Below are 25587 nucleotides of genomic sequence, written 5' to 3'. Positions count from 1 at the left end.
GTTCAGAATACATGGTGACCCACTGCTTTCTTGGTACCAGAAGAGAGTTATTCATCCACCAGAGGTCTAACAAGATGAAGTGGATATCCACTTGACCTTGAAAGATCAAGACATGTTCCATAAATAATACAGGACTGGAATTTATATTAGGAACTTCTTTATTAATGTATTTTCCAGAAGAAGGATTGTGAGGCAAGGTGGACTGTCTTAAAAATTGACTTCAGTCACCATTTAGCAGCCACAGTGAGTTCTGTGGATAGATATAGATAGGTATTAATATATATAGAAATGTTCTCTGTCTTCGAGGAATTTATAAATCCTAGCTGTGTAGGCAGTGAACATGAATGAACATGAAAAATCATGATATTGATATCTATATAGATATAAATATATAGATATATATAAGTAAAATAAGAAATACCAAAAACGTTAACAAAAGTGCTGACAATAGGAATGGATAGATTAGGATTGAAAAGTCCTGTTAGATAGAAAAGTACATTTACTAGTATAGTCATTACTGAGAAACTAAATACAGTTGCTCCCAGGAGGTAAGATCCATTATGTATTGTGGCAGAGACAGCTAGATGCCCAATTAAATACCCATTCTACCCTTCCTCCTTAGTAATAGACAATGGATTTTTATTTGGGCATACTGATGGCGAAAGTTAAAGATTATTTCCTAGCCTCCCTTATAATTAGTGTGGTTTTGCTGCTAAATTCATGCCATAAGATGTAATTGGAAACATGTGGGGAGGCATGCCCTTCTATTGTTCTCCTTTCCTGGACTATGGACATGATGGCTGGAACTTAAGAATCATCTTGGATCGTGACATGACATGGTACAGATGGCAGAGCAGTAAGATAGGAGGTTGGATCTTTGGTGAACAAGGAGCAACCGTAACAGCCTTGGAATGCCCACCTCTCGACTTCTTTTGTATGAGAGAGAAACCTTAATAGCCTTTCAGTTGCTGTAACTTGGGGTCTTTCTGTTATGAGCTGCCAAATTTTATTCTATTTTTTTTAGGAAGTAATTTTTATTTTGTTTTGGTCTGTTTGGTCTGATTTCGATTTTTAAAATTTATTTTGAATTGAAGTGTAGTCAGTTCACAATGTTGTGTCGGTTTCTGGAGTACAGCATAATGTTTCAGTCATACATGTACATACATATATTCCTTTTCATTATAGGTTACTATAAGATACTGAATATGAGCTATACAGTAGAAACTTGTTGTTTATCTATTTTATTTATAGTAGTTGTATCTGCAGATTTTGAACTCCCAATTTATCCCTTCCCACCCCCTTTTTCCACTGGTAGCCATAAGTTTGTTTTTATGTCTGTGAGTTTGTTTCTGTTTTGTAAATAAGTTCATTTGTGTCATTTTTTTAGATTCCACGTATTGATATGGTATTTTTCTTTCTCTTTCTGGCTTACTTCACTTAGAATGACAATCTCTAGGTCCATCCATGTTGCTGCAAATGGCATTATTTTATAATTTTTTATGGCTGAGTAGTATTCCACTATATATATACCACAAGATCTTTATCTGTCATCTATTGATGGACATTTAGGTTGTTTCCATGTCTTGGCTATTGTAAATAATGCTGCTATGAACATTGGATTGCGTGTATCTTTTCGAATTAGATGGGCTGCCAAATCTGATCATAACAAACACGTATTTATCACTGTAGATACTATGTTCACTGGCATAGTATTTTACGCATATTAGTCACTCAGTAAATATTTGATGAATAAATACTCTCATTTTTGATGATGGTTTTGTTTCTGAAAGTGCTGCTTTTAGTGGAAACTCTAATGATACTTCCCAAAATGTACCCGTTTTTTTTCTACTGCCTTTAACTAAAGGAGCCTCTCAAAGTCACACACACACACACACACACACACACAGGCATATACAGCTAGAAGCAAATATAAGACATGATATAGATTTTATTCACAAACATTTGCAAATATTTGCTCTTAAAAATTGCCCAATATATCAGTGATTGCTGCATGACAAGTCACCCTAATACTCATTGGCTTAAAAACCACCATCTTATGTCCTTGCTTCTCCAGGGTGGCTCGGGTTCAGCTGACCTAAGTTTGGCTCAGCTGGGCAGCTTGGCCTCTCACTGCAGGATGGCAGGTTGGCTGGATCAGCTCTGGTCTGAGTGTCTCTCATTCTTGGGCAAGAGGGTACCCAAGGCTTGTTCTTTTCTTGATGATGGCAGAAGCACAAGAAGATGAAACACTCAAGGATTCTTCAGGCTAAGGCTTGGAACTGGCACATGGTCACTGTGGGTTCCATGCCATTGGCCCAAACAGTCATATGGTATAGTAGATTCAACCCAACTATATATTATTTTTACCTCCTCCCATCAAGAGGCAGAGTTTATTTCCCACACATAATCTTTACCTCTTGAAGATGGGCTTGTGACTTGCTTGACTGAGAAAATGTGGTAGAAGTGAAGTTCTATGACTTGTGAGCCTTGGTCTAAAGTGTGCTCACCCTCTTGGAGGGCTGCGGCCAGCACGTTGGGAGGAGGAAGCCCAGCTCAGCTGAGCCTCGTTGTGCATGAAAGCCCATGTGGGGAGAGGCCCTGCCATCCCAGCTGCCCTAGCTCAGCCCCCAGGCTGTCTATCCAACTGAATGTAAGTCCATGAGTAAAGCCAGGTAAGGGCAGCGTAAGAACCCCCTATCCAACCCACAGAGTTGTTACAAAGCTATTTTAGGCCACTAAGTTTGGAAGTAGCTTAGTATGCAACAGTAGATAAATAATACATGTATCTAAGCCCAGAGTCAAAGGTCAGAGAAATATACTCTGCATCAGATAAGTATGTGGAGAACTGAGACCAACAAATCAATCCACTACAGTGTATAATATCTGAATTTTAATTATTTAAAGTAATATAGATTGATCTTTGGTTGTTAGTGGCTTCTGACATTTTAAATCTGTTTTCTGGCTCCCCAACCCATTCTGTCTTTATGATAGTTTATCTCCAATTCTTCCTCTCCTGGACCCACTTGCTATTGCTCTGTCATGAAGTAGCATCTATTTCTGCACACCCTTGAATGTGGGCTGGCCCAGGACTGCTCTGACCAATAAAATACAGGGAAGAACCATGGTGTCAACTCCTAACCTTTTAGAGGGCTGGCAGCTTCCAGGTCCTGCCTCTTGGATGCCTGCCACCTTGTAAGAAGTACAACTACTGAGACGACTCTGCTGTGAGAAATCAAGTTTTTGACATTTGTTGCAGACAAATGATCACTTACACATTTTGTAAGGTTCTATTTTACAATTTCAAGTTTTTAAGATGATAGATACCAGTTTGTTTATTCCCTCGTCAGGTGATAGACAGTTAGGTTGTTTCCACTTTGGGACAATTATGAATAATGCTGCTATGGACATTCATGTGCAAGTTTTTGTGTGCAAGTTTTGTGCAGACACATTATTTTTGGCTTATGTCTATGAGTGGAATTGCTAAGCCATATGGTAGCTGCTACACACCCCTGAATCTTTTTCTAGAAAAATACATATAAAAAAATCTCAGTCTGTGACATAAAATTTAAAGGGCCAGACTTCCTTTGGAAAATGCAAGTCATCTCTTTAAAATACAGCATGTTGGAGGAATTACAAACAGGGTATAACATGATTGGAAAGCTCAAGCTGGTCATATGAAGCATGAAATAAAACAGGAAGCCAGGAATACAAAATGTGTGTGTTCATATAAATGATGTCATCTATGTATTCCTGGCTCCCGGTCTGACCCCATCTTCCCCTCTCCCCAGGGTAGCTATGCTCTGCCACCCTGGCGTCCACGGGAGACAGTCTGAGGGACTACTCTCTCCCTTCATCAGCTCTCTGATCACTCAGCAGAGTATTAGAGGGGCCTTCCCTGATCACCCACCTAAAATAGCTGTCCCTCACCATCTGTCACCCTGCCCAGCCCCATCTTCAGAGCATTTATCAACTCCTCAGATGTTTACTTATTCATCCATTCGTTTCTGTCTGTCATTCCCCAGACTGTTAGCTCTGTGTGAGGTGGATTTTTGTTTAAATTGTAATATCCCTAGCACTGAGAACAGAGCCAGTTACTCCAAATATATTTGTTAAGTGAATGCATGAATGAATGAATAAATCCTTCCTTTCCTTGTAAAGCCTCTGTTGCATTGAGGACTGCTCTGTGGGAACCCGCATCAAGCAAATACCATGTGAAGTTGGCCACTATCAGAAAATTCTAAGGGACATTAGTGAGTTCCTCTCTGAGTCAGGGAAGCAGAAAAGACAATAGAACTTAAAATTAACCTGAATACTTCTGTTCTCACTTCATGACATGGTTTCTGTTCCTTTTCTCTTCAGCAATTTCGGCCAGTTATAACCTTCAGTGTTTGCTGTTCTTTACTTCACACTTTGTGTGGCACAGAACAGTAAGGCTGATAAAAACCCTGAGATCCACTGAAGCCTTAATTGTTGGTGCCAAAAGAGCTCAGCCTGATTATCTCTGCAAGAGTCCTTTTAAAAATTCTAAATCCCTGAGAGCAAATATCTAACTGGTTTTCCCCTCCATGTGTCTTCATCTGACCACTGGTGTCCTTGATCTGTGTTTAAAGTCCTTCTTTCATCTCTCTTCATTTCTTTCACATTTGCCACCCCCCTACCCCTTTTTCTATCTTCTGCCTCTATCTAAACTCAAGGACTGGTGCGGACAGCTGGAGCAGGAGAGATGCCTGTACTTTTGTGTCACTTTATGTTTTCTGCCCTGTCTTTTAGTTACTTCCTTATCTCAGTTTAGTTATATTGAATAAATGTTTGTGGAATAGCTACTGTGCCAGACACTTGCTAGGCTTCAGAGACACCGAAATTGTATCAAACATTTCTCGCTTCTGATATTTTGCAGTCTTAGCAGTCTCTATCCCACTCATTTGTGTTAGGGTTGTAAGCTTCTTGAAGTTTCTCTATGGGCTTAGAATAGCGTTCAGATAGGTAGTGTTTATTAGTGTGGGAAATGAATTAAATGGAATTGATAACCAACCTAGAATTTGTTTTCTTTCTTCTACTCCTCTTTAATCCATTCTACGACTACCTGTGATACCATAAGAAATACATACTTGGTCTTTGTCCCCAGTTCCTGACACAGAGCTCCTAAATCCCTTGGAATTTCCTGAGCAATAGGAATATCTTCTATCCTAATGAGGTGACTCTTGCCGGGCCCCTAGATTGCTTCAGGAGAGGGGCTGGTTGTCAGAAAGACCAAGATTTGATTATAGGTTTAGAACTTTCGGTCCTATTTCCAACCTCCAGGAATTGAGCTCATCACAAATGACCATGATTTAATCGGTCACGCCTACGTAACAAAACCTCCATGAACACCCCTACACGACGGGGTTCCGGGAGTGTCTGAGTTGGTGAACACATGGAGGTGCTGGGAGGGTGGCACATCCCAGAGGGCACATGGAGGCTCTGCACCCCTTCCCCACTGCCCTACTCTGTGCATCTCTTTCTTCTGTTTGACCATTTCTCCATTCCTGAGTTGTATCCTTATAATAAATCAATAGCAGTAACTAAATTTTTCCTGGGTTCCATGAGTCATTCTAGCAAACTACCAAACCTGGGAGGGTAGGTCAAAGGGACCTCGATTTGTAACTGGTTGATCAGAAGTACAGGTGACAACCTGAGGTGGGGACAGGCTTATGGGACTGTGCTAACTCCAGGTAATTAGTGTCAGAATTGAACTGAGAGGAGGAGGGTATAGCTCAGTGGTGGAGTGTGTGAGTAGCATGCACGAAGTCCTGGGTTCACTTCCCAGTACTTCTGTTAAATAAATAAATAAACCTAAAAAAAAAAAAAAAAGAAATTGAATTGAATTGTAGGACACCTATTCGGTGTTCAGAGAGTTGAGGAACTGGTTGGTGTGGGGAAAAAAAAAATCCTTACATTTGGTGTTAGGAGTGTTGTGAGAAAAAACTCTCAGGTGTATACCTTGGAGCTGCTGGATCATTTGCATTCAGAATATATAAAGAACTCTTACAACTCAGTAATAAAAGACAACCCAATTTAAGCATGGGCAAAAGGTCCAAATAGATATTTCTCCAAAGAAGATATACTAATAATCTACAAGCACAGGAAAAGATGCCCAACACCATTAGTCATTAGGGAAATGCTAATCAATACCACGATAAGATGCCACTTCCCACCCACTAGGATGGCTATAATAACAAAGATGGACAATAACAAGTGTAGACAAGGATGTAGAAAAATTTGAACCTTCATGCATTGCTGGTGAGAATATAAAATTGTGCAGCCACTATGGAATTTTTTGGCAATTGCTAAAAATATTAAACATAGAGTTACCATTTGACCCAGCAGTTCCTAGATACATACACAAAAGAAATTAAAACACATCCACACAGACCATGTATGTGCATGTACGTAGCAGCATCCTTCATAATAGCCAAAAAGTGGAAATAACCCAAATGTCCATCAACTGATGAGTAGATAAAGAAAATGTGGGACAGCCATACAATGGGGTGTTATTCAGCAGTAAAAAGAAATAGAGCACTGATACATGATATGACATGGATGAACCTCAAAAACATTATGCTAAGTAAAAGAGGCCAGTCTCCAAAGACCATGTGTTGTGTGATTCTATTTATAAGAAATGTCCGGAATAGTCAGATCTATATAGACAGAAAATAGCTTCATGGTTGCTGAAAACTGAGTGGTTTGAGAGTTTGGGGGAACAATCGAGAATGAATGCTAATGGATACAGGGTTTCTTTGGGGATGCTGATAAAAGTGTTCTGAAAGTGATGGCAGGTGATGGTTGCACAACTCTGTGAATATATTAAAAAACCACTGAATTGTGCATTTTAAAAGAGTGAATTATATGGTATTGAATTATATCTCAATCAGGCTGCTTAAAAAATGGTATGAGGGAAGGGCAGAGCTCAGTGGTAGAGTGTGTGCTCAGCATGCACAAGGTCCTAGGTTTAATCCCAGGACCTCCTATAAAAATAAATAAGTAAATAAATAAACCTAATTATCCCCCCTGCCCAAGAAAAGAATGCTGTGTTAAAAAAAAAAAGAATTAAAAAAAAAATGGTACTGGCCTACCCAGGGAACAGGACAAGGTGTGTGAGAGGCACCAGAAGCAGCAGGATCAATCTGACCCTTCTCATTGGTTCATCAACTTTACTAGGAGTTAGTCACTCAATATAAACATGAATCGCTAGTAATCAGAGAAATGCAAACCAAAACATTCATAAGGATATCACTTCACATCTTTCAAGCTGACCAAAAGAAATCAGAAATTTGGATCCTGCCAAGAGAAAAGAGGAATGTGCTCTCCTCCACTGCTGGCGGGCAGCTAACCTGGTGCCGCCGTTCTGGAGAGGACTCTGTCATAATCTAGTCCAGTGAAGAAGACTTATATTCTACGATCCAGCAATCCTCCTCCTGGTATATATATTCCAAAGGAATTTTCACATGGGTCTGTGTGGTTATAGGTGCAAAGATGTTCCTGGCATCACAGCCCAGGGTGAAAGAGAGTTGGAGTCTCTCTGGATGCTCATCCCTGGGCCAGTAGACAGGTAACATGTGATCCATATGATGGAGTCTAATGGCTCTGTGAGGAGCATCAGGTTAGATAGACGTGGGTAAAGCTGCATGGCTGACTCATTTAAATACCAAGTGCTCAGTGAAAAAACATAAACACCCGAAGGAGATATATAATACTGTTTCCATAAATTTAAAATGTACACACATAAAATAATATATTTTGCAATAATACATTCAAATAGTTTTATACCAGGAATGGCCTCTGAATTGTATCAGGTGCTTATTTAGTATCTGTTAATATGATATTTCTTTTTCTTTTTAGCTTGTTGATGCAATGAATTAGGTTGATAAATTTTCTGCTACTGAAATATCCTTGCATTCTGAAATAAAAGCTATTTGATTACAAAAAATAATAGTTATACATTCAGATAAAAAGATAGCCCACTCCAAAAAGATTGGCAGTTATCCCTATGCCTGCAGGCTCCTCCTCCTATGAGTCATTAAAGGTCAGAATTTACAGAGCTAGTAAAGATGAAAAAAATTCACCCATAAGTCTGTAGTAGAGATTTTTGCCTTGAATGGGAGATTGTATCAGATTGTCTAGAGCTAGATAAGCCAAACCTTATCAATAGGATAATGGAGGTTGCAAGATTATTGCCAAATCCTGAGATGAGCTAATTTCTTGACTGTTTCAAGGGTCAGTAGCCAAGGGTGGTTTCCCAAGAACAGGATTTAAATCTTGGCTCCCTGAAATGAAAAATGGTTGGTCTTGCTGTAAACTGAAGTTGAACCATTGATTCCATAATGGCTCTTGGTGGGCGCGCCACCCCCCCAACCCCTGCTTTTCTACTATCCCAGCTGTGTACATGGTCTCCTTAAAGTAAATCTACCCACAACCCCAGCTTTTGCCCCATTCTGCCAGTGGCTCCTGGCATTCCCTTACAGACTGTCCTGCCTAATGTTAAAGTGGACTAAGCCAGGTTCCAGGCCAGATGGACTTGCTTTTCTTTCTTGACTTCACCATTTACAGCTGATTGTTCTTGGTTAAGTCATTTAACTTCTCAGAGCTTCTGTTTTCCCACATAAAATAGAGATAATAATAAAATGTGTCAGCTGTTCTTTCTAATTATTTTCTATGCAACTAAAAATATACCTACTAAAGCTCAAATTTTGTCTTATTATCTATATTCTTCTGTTAACTTTGTTTTTACTATTATATATCTAAGTGCACACACACATATAATGAATTGCTTTCCATGTCAATATTGATAGATTAATAGATAATAGTTGTTATGCATATGGTGGGGCAGGGGGTAAAGGGAAATCTCTGTACCTTCCACTCCATTTTGTGATGCACCAAAATCTGCTATTAATAATAGTCTATTTTTTTAATTTAAAGTTGATTCAACAATATGATTGAGTAATTAAATACATTTGCAAAATACTATTTTCATATTTAAATAGTCTATTCAATGAGAGAAATTATCTTAATATGAATATTTAATACATAATTTTAGATAGTAGCTGTCCATATCAATATATACTTAAAAAAATAGACTACTTTTCAGAGCAGTTTCAGGTTCTTAGCAAAACTGAGTGGGAAATAAGAGTTCTCACCATCTCAGGCTCCCTCACACACCCACAGCCTCCTCTACTATCAACAGCCCCCACTAGAGTGTTACATTTGTTACAATCAGTGAGCCTTTACTGATACATCATTGTCACCAAAGTCCATAGTTTACATTAGGGTTCACGCTTGGTGGTGTACATTCTGTGGGCTTTGATAAATATATACTTGTTAATGGCTTCATGGAGTACCATGGTATGATTTGCCATGAATAGTTTAAACAATTATTTGAGAATAAAGTTCATTTGGAAATTTTTTCTATTATATACAATACAGATGATGCGATGTGTGTTAAAAATCCTTGCTATTTTAACTTATCAATCAACATAAGATCGATGCATAGAAAAATCAACAGAGAGCATGAATAGGCATTTTGTAAAAGAAGAAATATACATGTCCCGTACAAAATGAAAAGTTGCTCAATCTCATTAACAATCAAAGAAATGAGATTTAGAAGAAGGCATCATTTTCAAGGACATAGATTGGTGGAGATGCAAAAGATTGTTTTGTTTTGTTTTTAATTTTTTTATTGAAATACAGTCAGTTAAAATGTGTCAATTTCTGGTGTACAGCTCAATGTCCCAGTCATGCATATACATACATATATGTGCTTTCATATTCTGAAAGAATTGTTAATATCAGGGCTGGCTCTGCTGTAAACGGGGTGAAAAGGTAAATTGTTGCATCCTTCTAAGAGGGAACATTAGCAGTATGTGACAACAGTTACAATGCGCAGATCTTTTGGATTATTTTTAACTTTTTTTAACCTGTGGTAATAGTATTGTTGTTACGTTAAATAGTTCTTATCTTTCAGAGACCAATATTGAAATGTTATGAATGAGATTTTATAATGTAGATTGCTTCAAGATAGTCTGATGAGGGGTGAGGGGAAAGTGGATGAAGGTATAGATGAAGCAAGACTAGCCACGAGTTCTCATATGTTGAAGCTGGTATGACAAATATACACTTGGTCCTTGTACTCGGTTCCCAGTACACAGCTCCTAAGCCCCTTGAGTGATAGGAGCACCTTTTGTTCTAATGAGGCCACTCTTGGTGGCTTCAGGCTGGGGACTGATCACCATAAAGACTAAGGCTTGGTTAGAGGATTGAAACTTTCAGGCCCACACCCTGACCTCATTCCGTCCTTCAGTGGTTTACAGAAGAGAAAGACTCTGGTCAGAACCTAAGATGGTGATAGTGAAAGGGGAGCAGGCAAGTCCTGTTGGAACCTACAGAAAAAAAGAAAGGTCGTAAAAACTCTAGACTGAGAGCTGTACTGGGAGTTATACCATCAGAGTCCCAGACCCCACAGCACCTCATCCTGGAACCGAACACTGTCTGCTCGCTGCTCCTTCTTTCCCTTCAACTGTGGCCTGCTGCGGGCCCACACACAGAGCACCTGGCATTGCTGTGAGGAATTCCTGACATCTCTTCCCAGCAACAGAGACCTTAGGGGAGAAAAAGTTCCCAGGGTAGGGGTTGGTGGGTGGGGTTAAGAGGATGTAATTGTGGAGGCAGGAGAGATGTGGCCCTGGTTCTCTGTTTCGAATAGATGAATGTATTTCTCATAAAAACATTCCTGCCCATGACTCTCTTGGTGCGTTGCAGGGTGGAAAGTTTAGTGGGCTGACCAGAAAACTGATCACCATAACTTCTAATGTTACTTTAAAGCAAAATGCATTCTGAGTTATAAATAACCGACTAACAAAGGCTTTCTTAGAACATAACCATTCGTTCCTTTGACAACTATTCATCAAGAGCCTGTTAGTTTCAAGCACTGTTCTAGGTGCTGGTAACACAGCAGTGAAGAAAATAGAATAAAACCCCATTATTTAAACCTCGGAAATAAAGCAAAAATGTGGGTGGCATATCTTTTCAGTGTCATGGGAGAGTGTTGTTTATCAGGCAGAGCCAAAGAATATTTAATAATCTAGGGGGAATATACCTTGTTCAAATCACTGTTTACTCTTAAGTAAAGGTCCCAATCTAGTGAAGTGACACGGTTTTTTTTCCCACAAAGATGTAAGTAATTTCTTTTTAAGAGAAAAGATAACCCCAAAGGTTACAATTAATTCCCTGAAAAACATTAACCAGTTTTATATCTAACTTAGCAATCTTATTCTAACATTCTTTCATTAAATAGGAACCAGTCTTACCATCTTGCTAGCTCCCTATTAATTAGTTGAATATAATCTTTGATTTGTGTTCATTACATATTTTTATGAGAATGGTATTTTTAACTTCTTAAAACTTACACTTTGACAATCTCCTCATAAAGTTTATAATCTGGTTACACCTTCTCTCTTTGCTTTCTTTTTCTAGTTTGGGGTTCAGACTAATGAATCAAGGTAGAATAATTCATCCTATTCATTTTTCTCCTTTTCTTGGCCTTTTTGGATAATAAATGAAGGAGACCAGAATGTGTCACCCCAAAATATGCCTCTTTGACATAAAAATTATTTTTTGCTTAAGGCAATTAAGTAGTGAACATAGGAAAGCCTCTCCCTACCTGCTCCCCTTTCTGTCTACAGGCAGGTTATAAATTCTTTTTTTCTGGAGATAAACTCTTATGAACCCAGAAATGGCAGCAGAGGAATCTGCAAACAAACCTAACTTCATTAGTTTCCTCCCATATATTTACCTTCCCCCAGTTTGCTGTACTCAAAAGCCTAAAATTACTTTCCTTTGTCCTGTGACTTTTCTACAAATGTATTGTTCTTTGTTGAACATGCTATATAAGCCGGAGTTCTAAGCCACCACTATGAGTTACTCTTCATTTTAAGTTTTCCCCCCACATGATGTGCACTGTATGCATTAATAAATGGTTTTTCTGTTATTAATCTGTCTTTCTGTTAAAGAGCTAGAAACCTAAGATGGGGAGAGATGAAATTTTGCCCCTCCTCCCCACACATAAAGGAACAAATCACTTGCAATGGACTGAATGTTTGTATCCTCCACCCCTACTCTATCCCCTAGACTCATAAGTTGAAACCCTAATCACAATGTGATAGTATTTGGAGGTGGGAAGTAATTATGTCATAAGGGTGGAGCCCTTATAATGAGATTAGTGCCTTTATAAGAAGAGGCCAGAGAGCTGGCTCCCTTCCTGCCATGTGAAGATAGAATGAGAAGTCAACGGTCTGTAACCCAGTAGAGGGTTCTCGCCAGAACCTAACTGTGCTAGCCTGATTGCAGATTTCCAGCCTCCAGAACTGTGAGAAATAAATTTCTGTTGTCGATAATCCACCCAGTCTATGGTAATTTGATGTAGCAGTGTAAACTGACTAAGACCTCACCCTTACTTGTCTCATTTTGACATTGTCCTTGCAATGCAGATCACAAATGATTGTTGAAGTCAGGATCATATAGTCTGGTTGCAGCTGGGCATGCAAGCACTTAGAGTTTGATTTTTATAGATCAAGCCACCGACCAGAAGAGGTGGCTTTAGCAGGTCATGAGTTTTGGGGCTGTAGAAGGAAACACAGGCTTTCCTGGCTCTTAACTTATCATTAAACCATTCCCTGTATGCAGCATCCCTTTCCCCTCACTGTCTTTAAAAAGAACACTCTGACTGAGGTAGGCAGAGTCAAAGTTCCCATGAGGGTTAAATGAAGGATTCAGCAACTCCAAGTACACCTTGTCACCCAGCCACCCAGCCCAGTGGTGAGGACCTGAGGCAACTTAGCAGCATCTTTGTACTTTGTGCCAAATGCATTCCCATTTACTTTTTTGGGATTCTCTTTTTAAATTATTTTGAAATTCATTCAAAAATCTTTATTGAGTGTCTATTCTATATGAAGCACTGTAGCAGATGCCAGGAATTAAATGGGAAGTCAGAACATCGCCTCTCTCATGGAGTTTACAGTGATTTTTTCTCCATAAACAACCACCACCAAAACAACAACAAATACACAGAGAGTGCTTACATTATGCCAGGCAATTTTCTAAGCACTTTACATTTATTAATGAATTCAATCATCATACAACCATAAAGGTTTATTGTTGCCATTTTGTAGAAGAGGAGACTGAGGCATGGAGAATAAGAAATTTGCCCAAAGTCACAAGGCTACAGTGGTGGACCCTGTATCCTATTTGCTACTTTTTTTCTGTATTTACTCTCCTACTGATGTCAATGTCACCTGGGGTATTATCCTGATCCACTCATTTATTCATTCATCCACTCATCACATTGTTTTTAAACATTTTGACGTGCCAGGCATGTGGGCATGGTTCTGACAAGCAAAGAATTAGTTACAGTCTCTGTCACTGAGTAGATCACAGTCTATTGAGAAAAACAGACCCATAAACACATAATTCCAGCACAGTGTGTTAAGTGCAAAGGCAGGGCTATGTACCAAGTGGATGGAAACAGAGAGGAAGCAATGATGAACTTTGCCTATGGTTGCTGAGAAAGACTTCCAAGAAGGGAAAAAAAAAATTTATTAGTGTCTTTAAGGTAAATAGCAACTCATTAGTTAAAGAATAATAGGAAGATCAATCCAGAGAAAGGAGAGGATGCATGGAAAGGCCTGGAGTCATCCCAGTACAAAATGTTTACTGACAGTGATGACATAGGTGGGTAGAAAATAGCAGGATTAAGGATCAGAGGTTGAGCTAAAAGCAAAGAGTGACTACTGACACACTCAAAGGGGTTTAAGCTGGGGAGTAATGCATACAGATCTATATTCTAGAGAATTTCTAGCACCAGTTTGAAGGACATCAAAGCTAAAAGGTCCTGAGGAAAAGAAGAAGTTGGTAGCTATTGCAGCCACCTAAGCAAGAGTCAGTGATTCAGTTAAGGCATCAGAGAGGAAAAAATGGATTTGAGAGACATTTTAAAAGATGGAAAAAAATAAAAGATGGAGCAACAGAACTTGGTGACTGCTTAAGTCTGCGTGACTGGATAGACAGTGGTCACCCAGTTTGGAATAACAGCTCAGATTCTACAGGATTACTTTTGAGCCAGTCTGCTCAGGATACATTAAAAACAGCCTCAATTGGACTATGAAAGCCCAGAAAAACAGTAGCTAATTCATGTATAGCTATGTAGGTCTTACAGTGGAGTCACCCATTGTTTCAGTTATGGAACAGGATTAATTCAGTTGATCCTGACAACAGCCCCTATATAGTAGGTGCCACCATATCCCCATTTTTACAGATGAGGCCATCAATAAACAGAGATGTACTCTGATTTGCCCAGGGTCATACAGCTAGTAAATGGAGGACTTGGGTTTTTCAGAGGCTTTGGGAATAGAGGTGGAATGCTGGACTGGGCTGGGGCTGAGGGATGCAGCACATTATAAGGCAGACTTTCCTACAAATCCTCTTTTTTTTTTAACATTTTTTTTTATTGAGTTATAGTCAGTTTACAATGTTGTATCAATTTCCAGTGTAGAGCACAATTTTTCAGTTATACATGAACATACATATATTTATTGTCACATTCTTTTTCACTGTGAGCTGCCACAAGATCTTGTATGTATTTCCCTGTGCTACACAGTATAATCTTGTTTATCTATTCTATGTATACCTGTCAGTATCTACAAATTTCAAACTCTCAGTCTGCCCCTTCCCACCCCTCTTCCCCCTGGAAACCACAAGTTTGTATTTTATGTCTGTAAGTCTGCTTCTGTTTTGTATTTATGTTCTTTTTTTTTTTTTTTTTAAGATTCCACATATGAGCGATCTCATATGGTATTTTTCTTTCTCTTTGTGGCTTACTTCACTTAGAATGACATTCTCCAGGGACATCCATGTTGCTGCAAATAGCATTATGTTGTCATTTTTATGGCTGAATAGTATTCCATTGCTACAGATCCTCTTTAAACATCCTCCCAAAGTTTACACTCACTCCAGCTGCTAATCTCTCTCTCCTCTGTTCCACAGGGCTATTTGTGCCACACCGCTATTCTTGAGAGCTTCCTCCTTCTCCTGCCTGGTGCTGATGCTCCACTTAGCTCTGAGAATGACCCTCTTGGTCTAGTGCCTTCCTAGGGGAAGTAAAATTCCCCCCAGATCTGACTTATTTCTAGAGAGAATCAAGCCCTGTTTTAATTCCAGGGCAAGGTGAGAGGAAGAGGATTCTGGGAATGGGAAGAAGCTAGGAGGCTGGAGTTGCTTTGGGGCTTGTTTTGTATGTGGTGTCTCAAGGATATCTGAAGGGAGATGAGAAAAGAAACCACAGGGAGAGAAAATCAGAGGTTTGAAGTTCTTCTTTTGAAGATTCTTGTCAAATGTTTGGTTTCAGACACATCACCAGAATATTCAAACAGCATCTCCATGGGCATTACTTCCAGAATTTTGGAAAGCAGCCTTTGTACACAGCTAAATATTTTTTTCTAAATAACCTCAAAAAGGAAATGAAACCAATTATGCATCAATGGTCAAGGCCTTGAGGCCTATTTTTTTAATGTAGGATTTTTCTGAAGCTCGTTTATGATCCATATTCTGAAATTTGTCATTTACTCAAGTGTAAAAGCCCACATAGGAACATGTATCATGATATATGTACAAACAATCTGATAAATACATGTATGTATAGGTTGTAATTTTAATTTTTAAAATTTTGCTAATTATGAAAAAAATGCATGTTGACCATAGAAAACATAAAATAAAGAAGTGAAAAAATTCATTTCACTATCATACATAATAAGCACCATGACCATCTTGAAGGTATTCTCTAGCAAACTTCCTTCCCTCTTTTTCTTTTTGATTACTTCACTTTTTTCATTTTGTAGTTACAATTGTTGCTTGTGTTCCATTTCAGACATAGCTATCTCTTTCACATGGTGTGTAAACTGCTAATGAAAAAAAACTTTGTTTAAAAAACTATAAAAATAATACATTCTCATTGTAAAAAATAAAAATAAAGTCATGCAATACAAAAGTACATAGAATCAAACATATAAATTTCCTCTCCTTTCCCTGGACTCATTCCCAGAAGTACTTCAAGCAACAGTTTGATGATATTCACAGGTTCTTCTAAAAGTAAAGCAAATGTTATGGTTAATTTTTTCCTTCATATCTGTAATCTAAATCAATGTAAACATATTTTCTCTTAAGTGTTTTAGTGGGCTTTTTTTCCTAATTGTTTTTCAGACTGCTTTTTTTGTGTAATATTTTTAACAATTATATATTGTGGAATGTTGCTGAAACATCAGAATGCGGGTTCGCTTTGCTTTGAATGACCAGAAAGAAGATTTTATGCCGAGGGTGTTATTGGTATCATTGGAATGAATTCTTTGAATAGAGTCTAATTATGGACTTCATTCTGTTCCTTCTTGATCTTTCTTAAAAATAAACTTCTTATCTTGGAATAATTTTAGATTTACAGAAAAGTTGCAAAGATAGTGCAGAGAGTTCCTATGTACTCTGTACATTTCACCTGGCTTCCCCTAACATTAGTATCTTAACTAACACACTGTTTGTCAAAGCTAAGAAATTAACGTTGGCACAATACTGTTAACCACAGACCCTATTTGGATTTTACTGGTTTTTCCACTAATATCCTTTTTCTGTTCCAGGACCCAATTCAGGATACCTGATTGCATCTAGTTACTTCACCTTTTTAATTCCATTGTTTCATTTTCTAAGAGAGATTGTGGGCGGGGAAGGGATTTGAGACAGAACACATACTGACACATTCGAGATCATGTTAACAAAATGAGGTTGCAGTCATGGCAGTTTTGGGATTCTTGGTGAAAGTTATTTTACTTAGTCATCCTGCCTCCTTCAAGCAAAGATATTTGAGGAGTGGCTGTACCAAATGTCATCTGTGAGTAGGAATCCTCATAGTGTGCTCTGAGAGATGAGTGATGTCACACATGACTCTGTTCTCAAAAATAGCTCCTACTCAATCAACCACTCTCCTGGAAATTACGGCAACATTCTGGACAGCAGATGCCTCCACATGGTTTCATTAGAAGCACAAATCATCATCTTGATTTATCAGGTCTGTTTCTTCGGTGGGTTGTCAGGCAAGTTGATGTAAGGGAAAAGCTTGGGTAGGTGTGTAAGGGAGGTGCTGAAGGACTGATCTGGGGACAGAGAGCAGAACCTGGAACACATTCAGGTTGTGGTGTTGAGGTGTACTCACAGGAACTGGGTGCCTAGGGGTGTGTGTATGGGGATCATTGGCAGGTAGGAAGCTTGCAGAGGAGGAAAAGTGCAAGTGTAGAGGAGGCGATATAGTTCTGTAAGACATGCTAAGAAAAGACAAATCCAGCCTTCTTTGTAAGCTTTCCTGCAGCAAAGTGGGTGCTGGAAATAGAACTCAAAACACCCAGGAATGTTGTTGATGTTCAGCCAGTTTACATTGGTATTGTCAGACCAGTTCTGAAAATATTGAAACACTTCCATTTTGGTCGGTAAAGCAGTTGCTCCCCCGAACCTCCAAGTGTCCTTTCACTGCCCTAGATGCCCCACCCATTCCCCCAGGACCTGTGTGAGAAGGTTTACAGCTGGCACAGCAGGAGCCTCCAGCAGAATCCGACCCCTGTGCCAGCCGCACCTTCCCATCCTTTTTGATGACTGTGCCCAAGCAGGGAGCAAATATTTGCATAACATTCCTGCTGCTAAAGACCATGTCCCTGATCACTTGCCATGTTTTAAGTGCTGGGAGGATTCCAGCTGTCAAGGATCCCAGACCACAGACCAAATTTCTGGATAGAATCCCTCCACCAATAGGTCTTAAATGACTCTAAAAAAATAAAAGTTTAAATATACAAAACAAAATTTACCATTTAACCATTTTTAAGTGTACAAATTCAGGGGCATTAAGTTATTTTTATAGCCTTATTGCCAAGAGTGCAATTTTTATCCTATTCAGACCATGCTCTAGAAAGGATTCCTGGGTGTCCGAGGGGGTCTGTGCTGTGGCTCACGCTTTTTCCTTCAGTTAGACTGCTTTGCTCTTTCATCTGCCTGTTAAAAGCTGGAATATATCTCTTCATGGCCACCAAATCTTCATCAATCTCTCACGGCTGAGACATTAATCTCACAGCTTGCTTCACTCTTGGCACACACAATTTGAAACTCTTGAATATTTCCACTTCTCCCTTGCATCATTTCGTGTGTGTGTTTATGTGTTAACATCTTCTACACACGTGTTTCTCAAAGTATTGTTCAGAGAGCTCCTGCATTAGAATCACCTGCTTTAAAACATTTAAGATTCTCAGACCCCAGGGCCAAAAATGTATTTAATAAGTCTGGAAGAGGGCCCGGAACCTGCCTTTTAAACAAGTTCCGTAAGGAAACTTAGTCACATTAAACTTAGAAAGCAAAGTTTTTGACAATTTTTCCTAAAGGGTAGGCACTTTGTCTTGCTTATCTTTGCATCATTTGTAGCACCTAGTGTTCAGTACTCAATAAACCTTGAGTTGTTTATACAGCCTGGCTGACCTTTTATCAAAAACATGAATGTGTTTCCTCTTAATCGTTGTAAATTCAACAGCTAGTTTTTGTGTGATCAGTGCTTAGTCTTCCTATTGCTGCAGCACCTCATTTTCCTTGTTTGCTCAGGAGAACTACTCCCTTCAAGTATTACATTGTGTAGTTCAGACGGAGTTAAATCGACTCACTGGTTCCAGCAGTGGAATCGTTAGCCACGCCAGCCTTGCAAGAGTAACAGTTTCCCCTGGGCACAAAGATTTGTTCTGAGGTGTGCATGCAACCCTGACGGGGGGTCAGTCCTAGCACCTGATTGTGGTAAGCTCTTTTCTCAAGCTGAAAAGGCAAGGAAACTGATTCTCCCCTAGAGCCTCCTGAAAGAAATGCAACTCTGCTTGCAAAAAATTTTTTTTAAATAATAAAATTGAAAAACAAAAAGAAATCAGGGATCACACACAAAAAAATGGTAATTACGTGAAGGTATGGAAGTGTTAATCAACCTTATTGTGAAAATCATTTTGCAACTTATACAGGTATCAAATCATCATGTTGTATACATTAAACTTACATTATATGTCAATAATATCTCAATAAAACCGGGGGGAAAAATAGAAATTGGGGAAAATTGGGCACTTGACCTATTTAGAGTCTTCAAACAATATTATTACTTAATCTTTTCAAACATCTTGTGTGATAATCATGAAGAATGAGAAACATGAGAAAATAACTGACTTGCTTTACAAGCTCACAGTGAAAAAGTCTTATGCACACTCTGGAAACCAAGTGAAAGGTACAGTGGAAAGTTACAGGATACTGCTCATTTTATGCTGACACATTGCATCTCCAAATGGGCGTTGTTTCAGGTCATAGAGAGTAAATTAAGCTGTGCATGGAAAACAGTTCCTGAAATTTACATTTTGTTTGAATTAGGATATCCCTGTTTGTCAGGAAACTTCTGTAGTCAGGGGGCTTTGGGGAGAGATTGCTACCTGTAATCTGAGATATTAGACATACTCTTACCAGTAATGACTAAAAAATTTACATTTAAATGGACATCAACTATAATAAAAAGACAGTTTACATTGAGAAGACTAAAATTCTTGAGGCCTGGCCTTTTAAAGAAGCACAGAATAGCTAGCACATCTGAATCTCAGGACTGTGTTTCAAAAACTCTCATGTTCTAGCTCTGGCTCTGATTGCTAATCTTACTGCATCTCCATTTCCTGTGAATCAAATGATGGCCTCACGTTCATTGCTGTCTGTGTCCTACGGTTCTCACTGTGAAGAATTTCTGAATAAAAAGTACTATGAAAATGACAAACGGTAACATGAATAGAGACCATTTTTCTCGTGTTTTCAAATAATAATTTGCCCCCTGTCTCAGTCTATGTTTTCTCTTTACTTCAATTGCTATTACTAGAAATCTTACAGGGTGAAGGCTTATTTACCATCTTATTATCACTGACTCCAAGTTGTCGATCAAAATTGCTTAGCACTGTACTCAGAGACAAGGATTTTCCAGTAGAACAGGCATTAATGGATAGGAATACTGTAAAAATTTTTTGTCTTTGAGTGTAAAAATCAGGAATATAATATTGTGCTGTGTTGATAAGATGCAGATGGTAAATATAGAAAGAATTACACTAAGCCTCATTTATCTGGTATGTTTAAGATAATGTGTTGTGGATTATAATTTTAAAACTCTTTTACTGAGGTATAACATATATACATCTACATATGTAAGTATGCATAGCTTGTGTTAATCATAAATATGTAGATCAATGTATTTTTATTATGAATACACCCAGGTAAACCTCCATCCGGATCAAGATGTAGAAAAAATTTCAGTCCTCCATAAGGTACAACTTTTATTGCATTTTAAAATAATATATTTAAATTGTAATTAAAGTAAATGAAACATTTACGTATTTGACATAAAAAATACATACATAAATTTTTAAATAACATGTGATCATTCATTACAGAAAACTCGAGGAATAAGGAGAAGGAAATAGTCATCCATTGTTTTACCACCTTAATAAAACTATTTTAATTTTTGATAATTTCCTTCAAGGCTTTTTTCATATATATATTTTTAAAATTGCAAACATATTATAAAATTTCAAATCCTGCTTTTTTTTTTACCTAACATTATATCCATTTCCATGTTCTTTCTTGATTCCTTGTATTTATAGTTATTTGATCCTGCATAATATTGTATTGACAAACATACTATAATTTTCTTAACAGTTTCCCAACTGGTAGAAGTGAAGCTTGGTCCAGCATTTTGCTCTTTGCTGTGATGAATATTTTTGTGTATAGGGATTTTCCAGTTTGGTAATGGGTTTTCAAATATCTGTTTTACTGAAAACAAAGAAAACCCACATCTTTCTTTTAGTACCTTTGCCGTGACACTGACTTTACTTGACTTTCTATTCAGCAAATACAGGATCATAGTCCACAAGTCTGAAAGGGACCTTAGAAGTAATTTGGCTCTGCCTAATTTCTATAAAATTCCCAAGAGCTAGTCATCCACCTCTAGTTTGATCACTTCCACTGGTTTTAGAATTGCTACTATGCCATATGATTATGGACACATGAAACTAATGTGTAACTTTTTGAACCAGCCTCTTCTGCTTCCTTATATGAAACCATTGCTACCACCCCACCCCCACCCCAGTAACTTCTATCCAGTCTTTCTCTTAATGCTGCTGTCTTCTGTTCCTCTCCACCCTTCCCCTCCCTGCTTTCTGACCCAAGAGGCTGACCTGAATGGTCTGATTCAGCTCTTGGTTGAAGGGGCCCCCAGCAAGGAGGAAGAGCACAAGGTGAGGATATTTAAGCTTCTGGTTGCCCCCCTGCTGGATCGCTTAAAGCTGGCTGTGTCTCTGTCAGAGACTCCAGCTCCTCTCAAGGTGACCTTCTCCGCAAAACTTTTTTGTGTTCCTCTTTCTGGGTTTTGTTAACCGTTCTCTCACACATCCCTTCAGGCCCCAGGACAATGCTACCCTTGACCCTTTCCTCTATCTTTTCCACACTTTTATGGAGTCTCTTTAATCGACCTATTTGGACTGCCCTCATTTGAGCAAGCCATCTGTTTCCTGTTTCCTGCTGGGATATGTCTGACTCACTCTGCATACACTCTTCAGAGATGTAACCAGATTTTCACAACACTGCAGTTCTCACAGTTTGCTCTGCGGATACTGATGGTGAACAGTCCAGAAATACTGGCATGGCTCCCCCGACTCACCTCTCTCATCACTGCAATGTTCAGTGACTTTGAAACTCCCCATAAGAATGAGAAAGAAATGTCACCGATGAACTTAGATGGAAACATTCAACCTCAGCGGCTTATGAACTGAAGTTTATTTTGGTTTTTTTTTAAGTTCAGATTTTTATCTCCTGAAAATTCTCATGTTAGAGAAGTATCTGTGCTAGAGCCCTTTCAATAATAGCATGAATAGATGACGTAAGGCTTAGATGTGTATTTTTCCTTGGTGTTCAATGCCCAGCAATCTATGGATGAAATAATAGCTCTGGTAGATACAAGTTTAAAGTAAAAAAGAGTCAACCTCTCTGAGTGCTCAAGTTATTCCATATCTATAACACAAGCTCCTGTAGATACTGAAGTAATTTTCCCAAGTTTTGAGAGCATTATTTGGCAGGTTACTTTCTGGCTCTTTTAAAATCTGGGTTTCCATTTTATTAAAAAAATGCTTTTTGAGTATTGAAATACTAAAGGGGTTAAGGCATAATAGAATTGCTAGGTTAACTATTTCCTTTCAGAAGGAATGCTTCAAGCTGGGTAAAAGAAAGCAAGTATGAAAGTGTTCCAAGTGGTAATCCAATATGTCATTTTCTTGTAGTGTTTCTCCTGATTACCAGTTGAACTTATTTTGGTCTTATAGAAGATGAGTTGGGGATCAGTAAGTGAAAAAAATTTTGAAGGGCTGAATCAAGGCCAAGGGAAACTTGGGTTTCCTCACTGCAGTTGGACAATCTCCTCACTCCTCACTTTCCTTACATGATCTCATCCACTTCCATGTCTCCAGTGACCACTTATCACAGATGACTCTCAAATGCGAATCTCTGGCACAGACTTCTCTGAACTCCAACCCACAAATACGACGTTTACTTGACATCACTGAGTAGAGATGTTTCAAAATTCCTCAAATTCATGACCTTTCCTCCACCCAGGTTTTTTTTTTTTTTTAACATTTTTTATTGATTTATAATCATTTTACAATGTTGTGTCAAATTCCAGTGTTCAGCACAATTTTTCAGTTATTCATGGACATATACACACTCATTGTCACGTTTTTTTCTCTGTAAGTTATCATAACATTTTGTGTATATTTCCCTGTGCTATACAGTGTAGTCTATTCTACAATTTTGAAATCCCAGTCTATCCCTTCCCACCCTCCACCCCCCTGGTAACCACAAGTCTGTATTCTCTGTCTGTGAGTCTATTTCTGTCCTTTATTTACGCTTTGTTTTTGTTTGTTTGTTTGTTTTTGTTTTTGTTTTTTAGATTCCACATATGAGCGATCTCATATGGTATTTTTCTTTCTCTTTCTGGCTTACTTCACTTAGAATGACATTCTCCAGGAGCATCCATGTTGCTGCAAATGGCATTATGTTGTCGGTTTTTATGGCTGAATAGTATTCCATTGTATAAATATACCACCTCTTCTTTATCCAGTCACCTGTTGATGGACATTTAGGCTGTTTCCATGTTTTGGCTATTGTAAATAGTGCTGCTATGAACATTGGGGTGCAGGTGTCATCCTGAAGTAGATTTCCTTCTGGATACAAGCCCAGGAGTGGGATTCCTGGGTCATATGGTAAGTCTATTCCTAGTCTTTTGAGGAATCTCCACACTGTTTTCCATAGTGGCTGCACCAAACTGCATTCCCACCAGCAGTGTAGGAGGGTTCCCCTTTCTCCACAGCCTCTCCAGCATTTGTCATTTGTGGATTTTTGAATGACGGCCATTCTGACTGGTGTGAGGTGATACCTCATTGTAGTTTTGATTTGCATTTCTCTGATAATTAGTTATATTGAGCATTTTTTCATGTGCTTTTTGATCATTTGTATTTCTTCTTTGGAGAATTGCTTGTTTAGGTCTTCTGCCCATTTTTGGACTGGGTTGTTTATTTTTTTCTTATTGAGTCGTATGAGCTGCTTATATATTCTGGAGATCAAGCCTTTGTCGGTTTCACTTGCAAAAATTTTCTCCCATTCCGTAGGTTTTCTTCTTGTTTTATTTCTGGTTTCCTTTGCTGTGCAGAAGCTTGTAAGTTTCATTAGGTCCCATTTGTTTATTCTTGCTTTTATTTCTTCTAGGAGAAAATTTTTTAAATGTATGTCAGATAATGTTTTGCCTATGTTTTCCTCTAGGAGGTTTATTGTATCTTGTCTTATGTTTAAGTCTTTAATCCATTTTGAGTTGATTTTTGTATATGGTGTAAGGGAGTGTTCTAGCTTCATTGTTTTACATGCTGCTGTCCAGTTTTCCCAACACCATTTGCTGAAGAGACTGTCTTTATTCCAATGTATATTCTTGCCTCCTTTGTCGAAGATGAGTTGACCAAAAGTTTGTGGGTTCATTTCTGGGCTCTCTATTCTGTTCCATTGGTCTGTATGTCTGTTTTGGTACCAATACCATGCTGTCTTGATGACTGTAGCTCTATAGTATTGTCTGAAGTCTGGGAGAGTTATTCCTCCAGCCTCTTTCTTTCTCTTCAGTAATGCTTTGGCAATTCTAGGTCTTTGATGGTTCCATATGAATTTTATTATGATTTTTTCTAGTTCTGTGAAATATGTCCTGGGTAATTGGATAGGGATTGCATTAAATCTGTAGATTGCCTTGGGCAGTGTGACCATTTTAACAATATTGATTCTTCCAATCCAAGAGCATGGAATATCTTTCCATTTTTTAAAGTCTTCTTTAATTTCCTTCATCAATGGTTTATAGTTTTCTGTGTATAATTCTTTCACCTCCTTGGTTAGATTTATTCCCAGATATTTTATTACTTTGGGTGCTATTTTAAAGGGGATTGTTTCTTTACTTTCTTCTTCTGTTGATTTATCGTTAGTGTAAAGAAATGCAACTGATTTTTGAACGTTAATTTTGTAACCTGCTACCTTGCTGAATTCTTCAATCAGCTCTAGTAGCTTTTGTGTGGACCTTTTAGGGTTTTCTATATATAGTAGCATGTCATCAGCATATAATGACACTTTTACCTCTTCTTTTCCAATTTGGATCCCTTTTATTTCTTTCTCTTGCCTGACTGCTGTGGCTAGGACTTCCAGGACTATGTTGAATAGGAGTGGTGATCGTGGGCATCCTTGTCTTGTCCCAGATTTTAGTGGGAAGCTTTTCAGTTTTTCACCGTTGAGTACTATGCTGGCTGTAGGTTTGTCATATATAGCTTTTATTATGTTGAGATATGTTCCCTTTATACCCACTTTGGCGAGAGTTTTTATCATAAATGGGTGTTGAATTTTATCAAATGCTTTTTCTGCATCGATTGAGATGATCATGTGGTTTTTGTCCTTTCTCTTGTTGATGTGATGTATTACACTGATTGATTTGCGTATGTTGAACCAGCCTTGTGTCCCTGGGATGAACCCCACTTGGTCATGATGTATAATCTTTTTTATGTGTTGTTGGATTCTATTTGCTAAAATTTTGGTGAGGATTTTGGCGTCTATGTTCATCAGTGATATTGGCCTATAATTCTCTTTTTTTGTAGTGTCTTTGCCTGGTTTTGGTATCAGGGTGATGGTGGCTTCATAGAATGAGTTTGGGAGTATTCCCTCCTTTTCAATCGTCTGGAAGAGTTTGAGAAGGACTGGTATGAGTTCTTCTTTGTATGTTTGGTAGAATTCCCCGGTGAAGCCGTTCGGTCCTGGACTTTTATTTGTAGGGAAGTTTTTAATTGCTATTTCTATTTCCTTTCTAGTGATCGGATTGTTCAAGTGTTCAGATTCTTCTTGATTCAGTTTTGGTGG

The 25587-nt window shown here is 38.4% G+C and overlaps 1 protein-coding gene across 4 annotated transcripts in view; it reads left to right on the top strand.

The window, feature by feature from the left end:
* Positions 1-25587, top strand: part of HERC6 (HECT and RLD domain containing E3 ubiquitin protein ligase family member 6) — a 103640-nt gene that overhangs the window by 9968 nt on the left and 68085 nt on the right. Inside the window, exon 4 of one of the 4 annotated variants that reach the window (XM_032498212.1) lies at positions 20379-20429. The exons of the other annotated variants lie outside the window; for them this stretch is intronic. The gene's annotated coding sequence lies outside the window, so the exon portion shown is untranslated. The remainder of the gene's footprint in view (positions 1-20378; positions 20430-25587) is intronic. 4 annotated transcript variants of the gene reach the window in all.

The sequence above is a fragment of the Camelus ferus genome, chromosome 2 (genome assembly GCF_009834535.1).
Source record: "Camelus ferus isolate YT-003-E chromosome 2, BCGSAC_Cfer_1.0, whole genome shotgun sequence".
Taxonomy (NCBI): Eukaryota; Metazoa; Chordata; class Mammalia; order Artiodactyla; family Camelidae; genus Camelus; species Camelus ferus.
The sequence above is the reverse complement of the archived record's forward strand: the minus strand, read 5'-3'. Positions and strand labels throughout refer to the sequence as shown.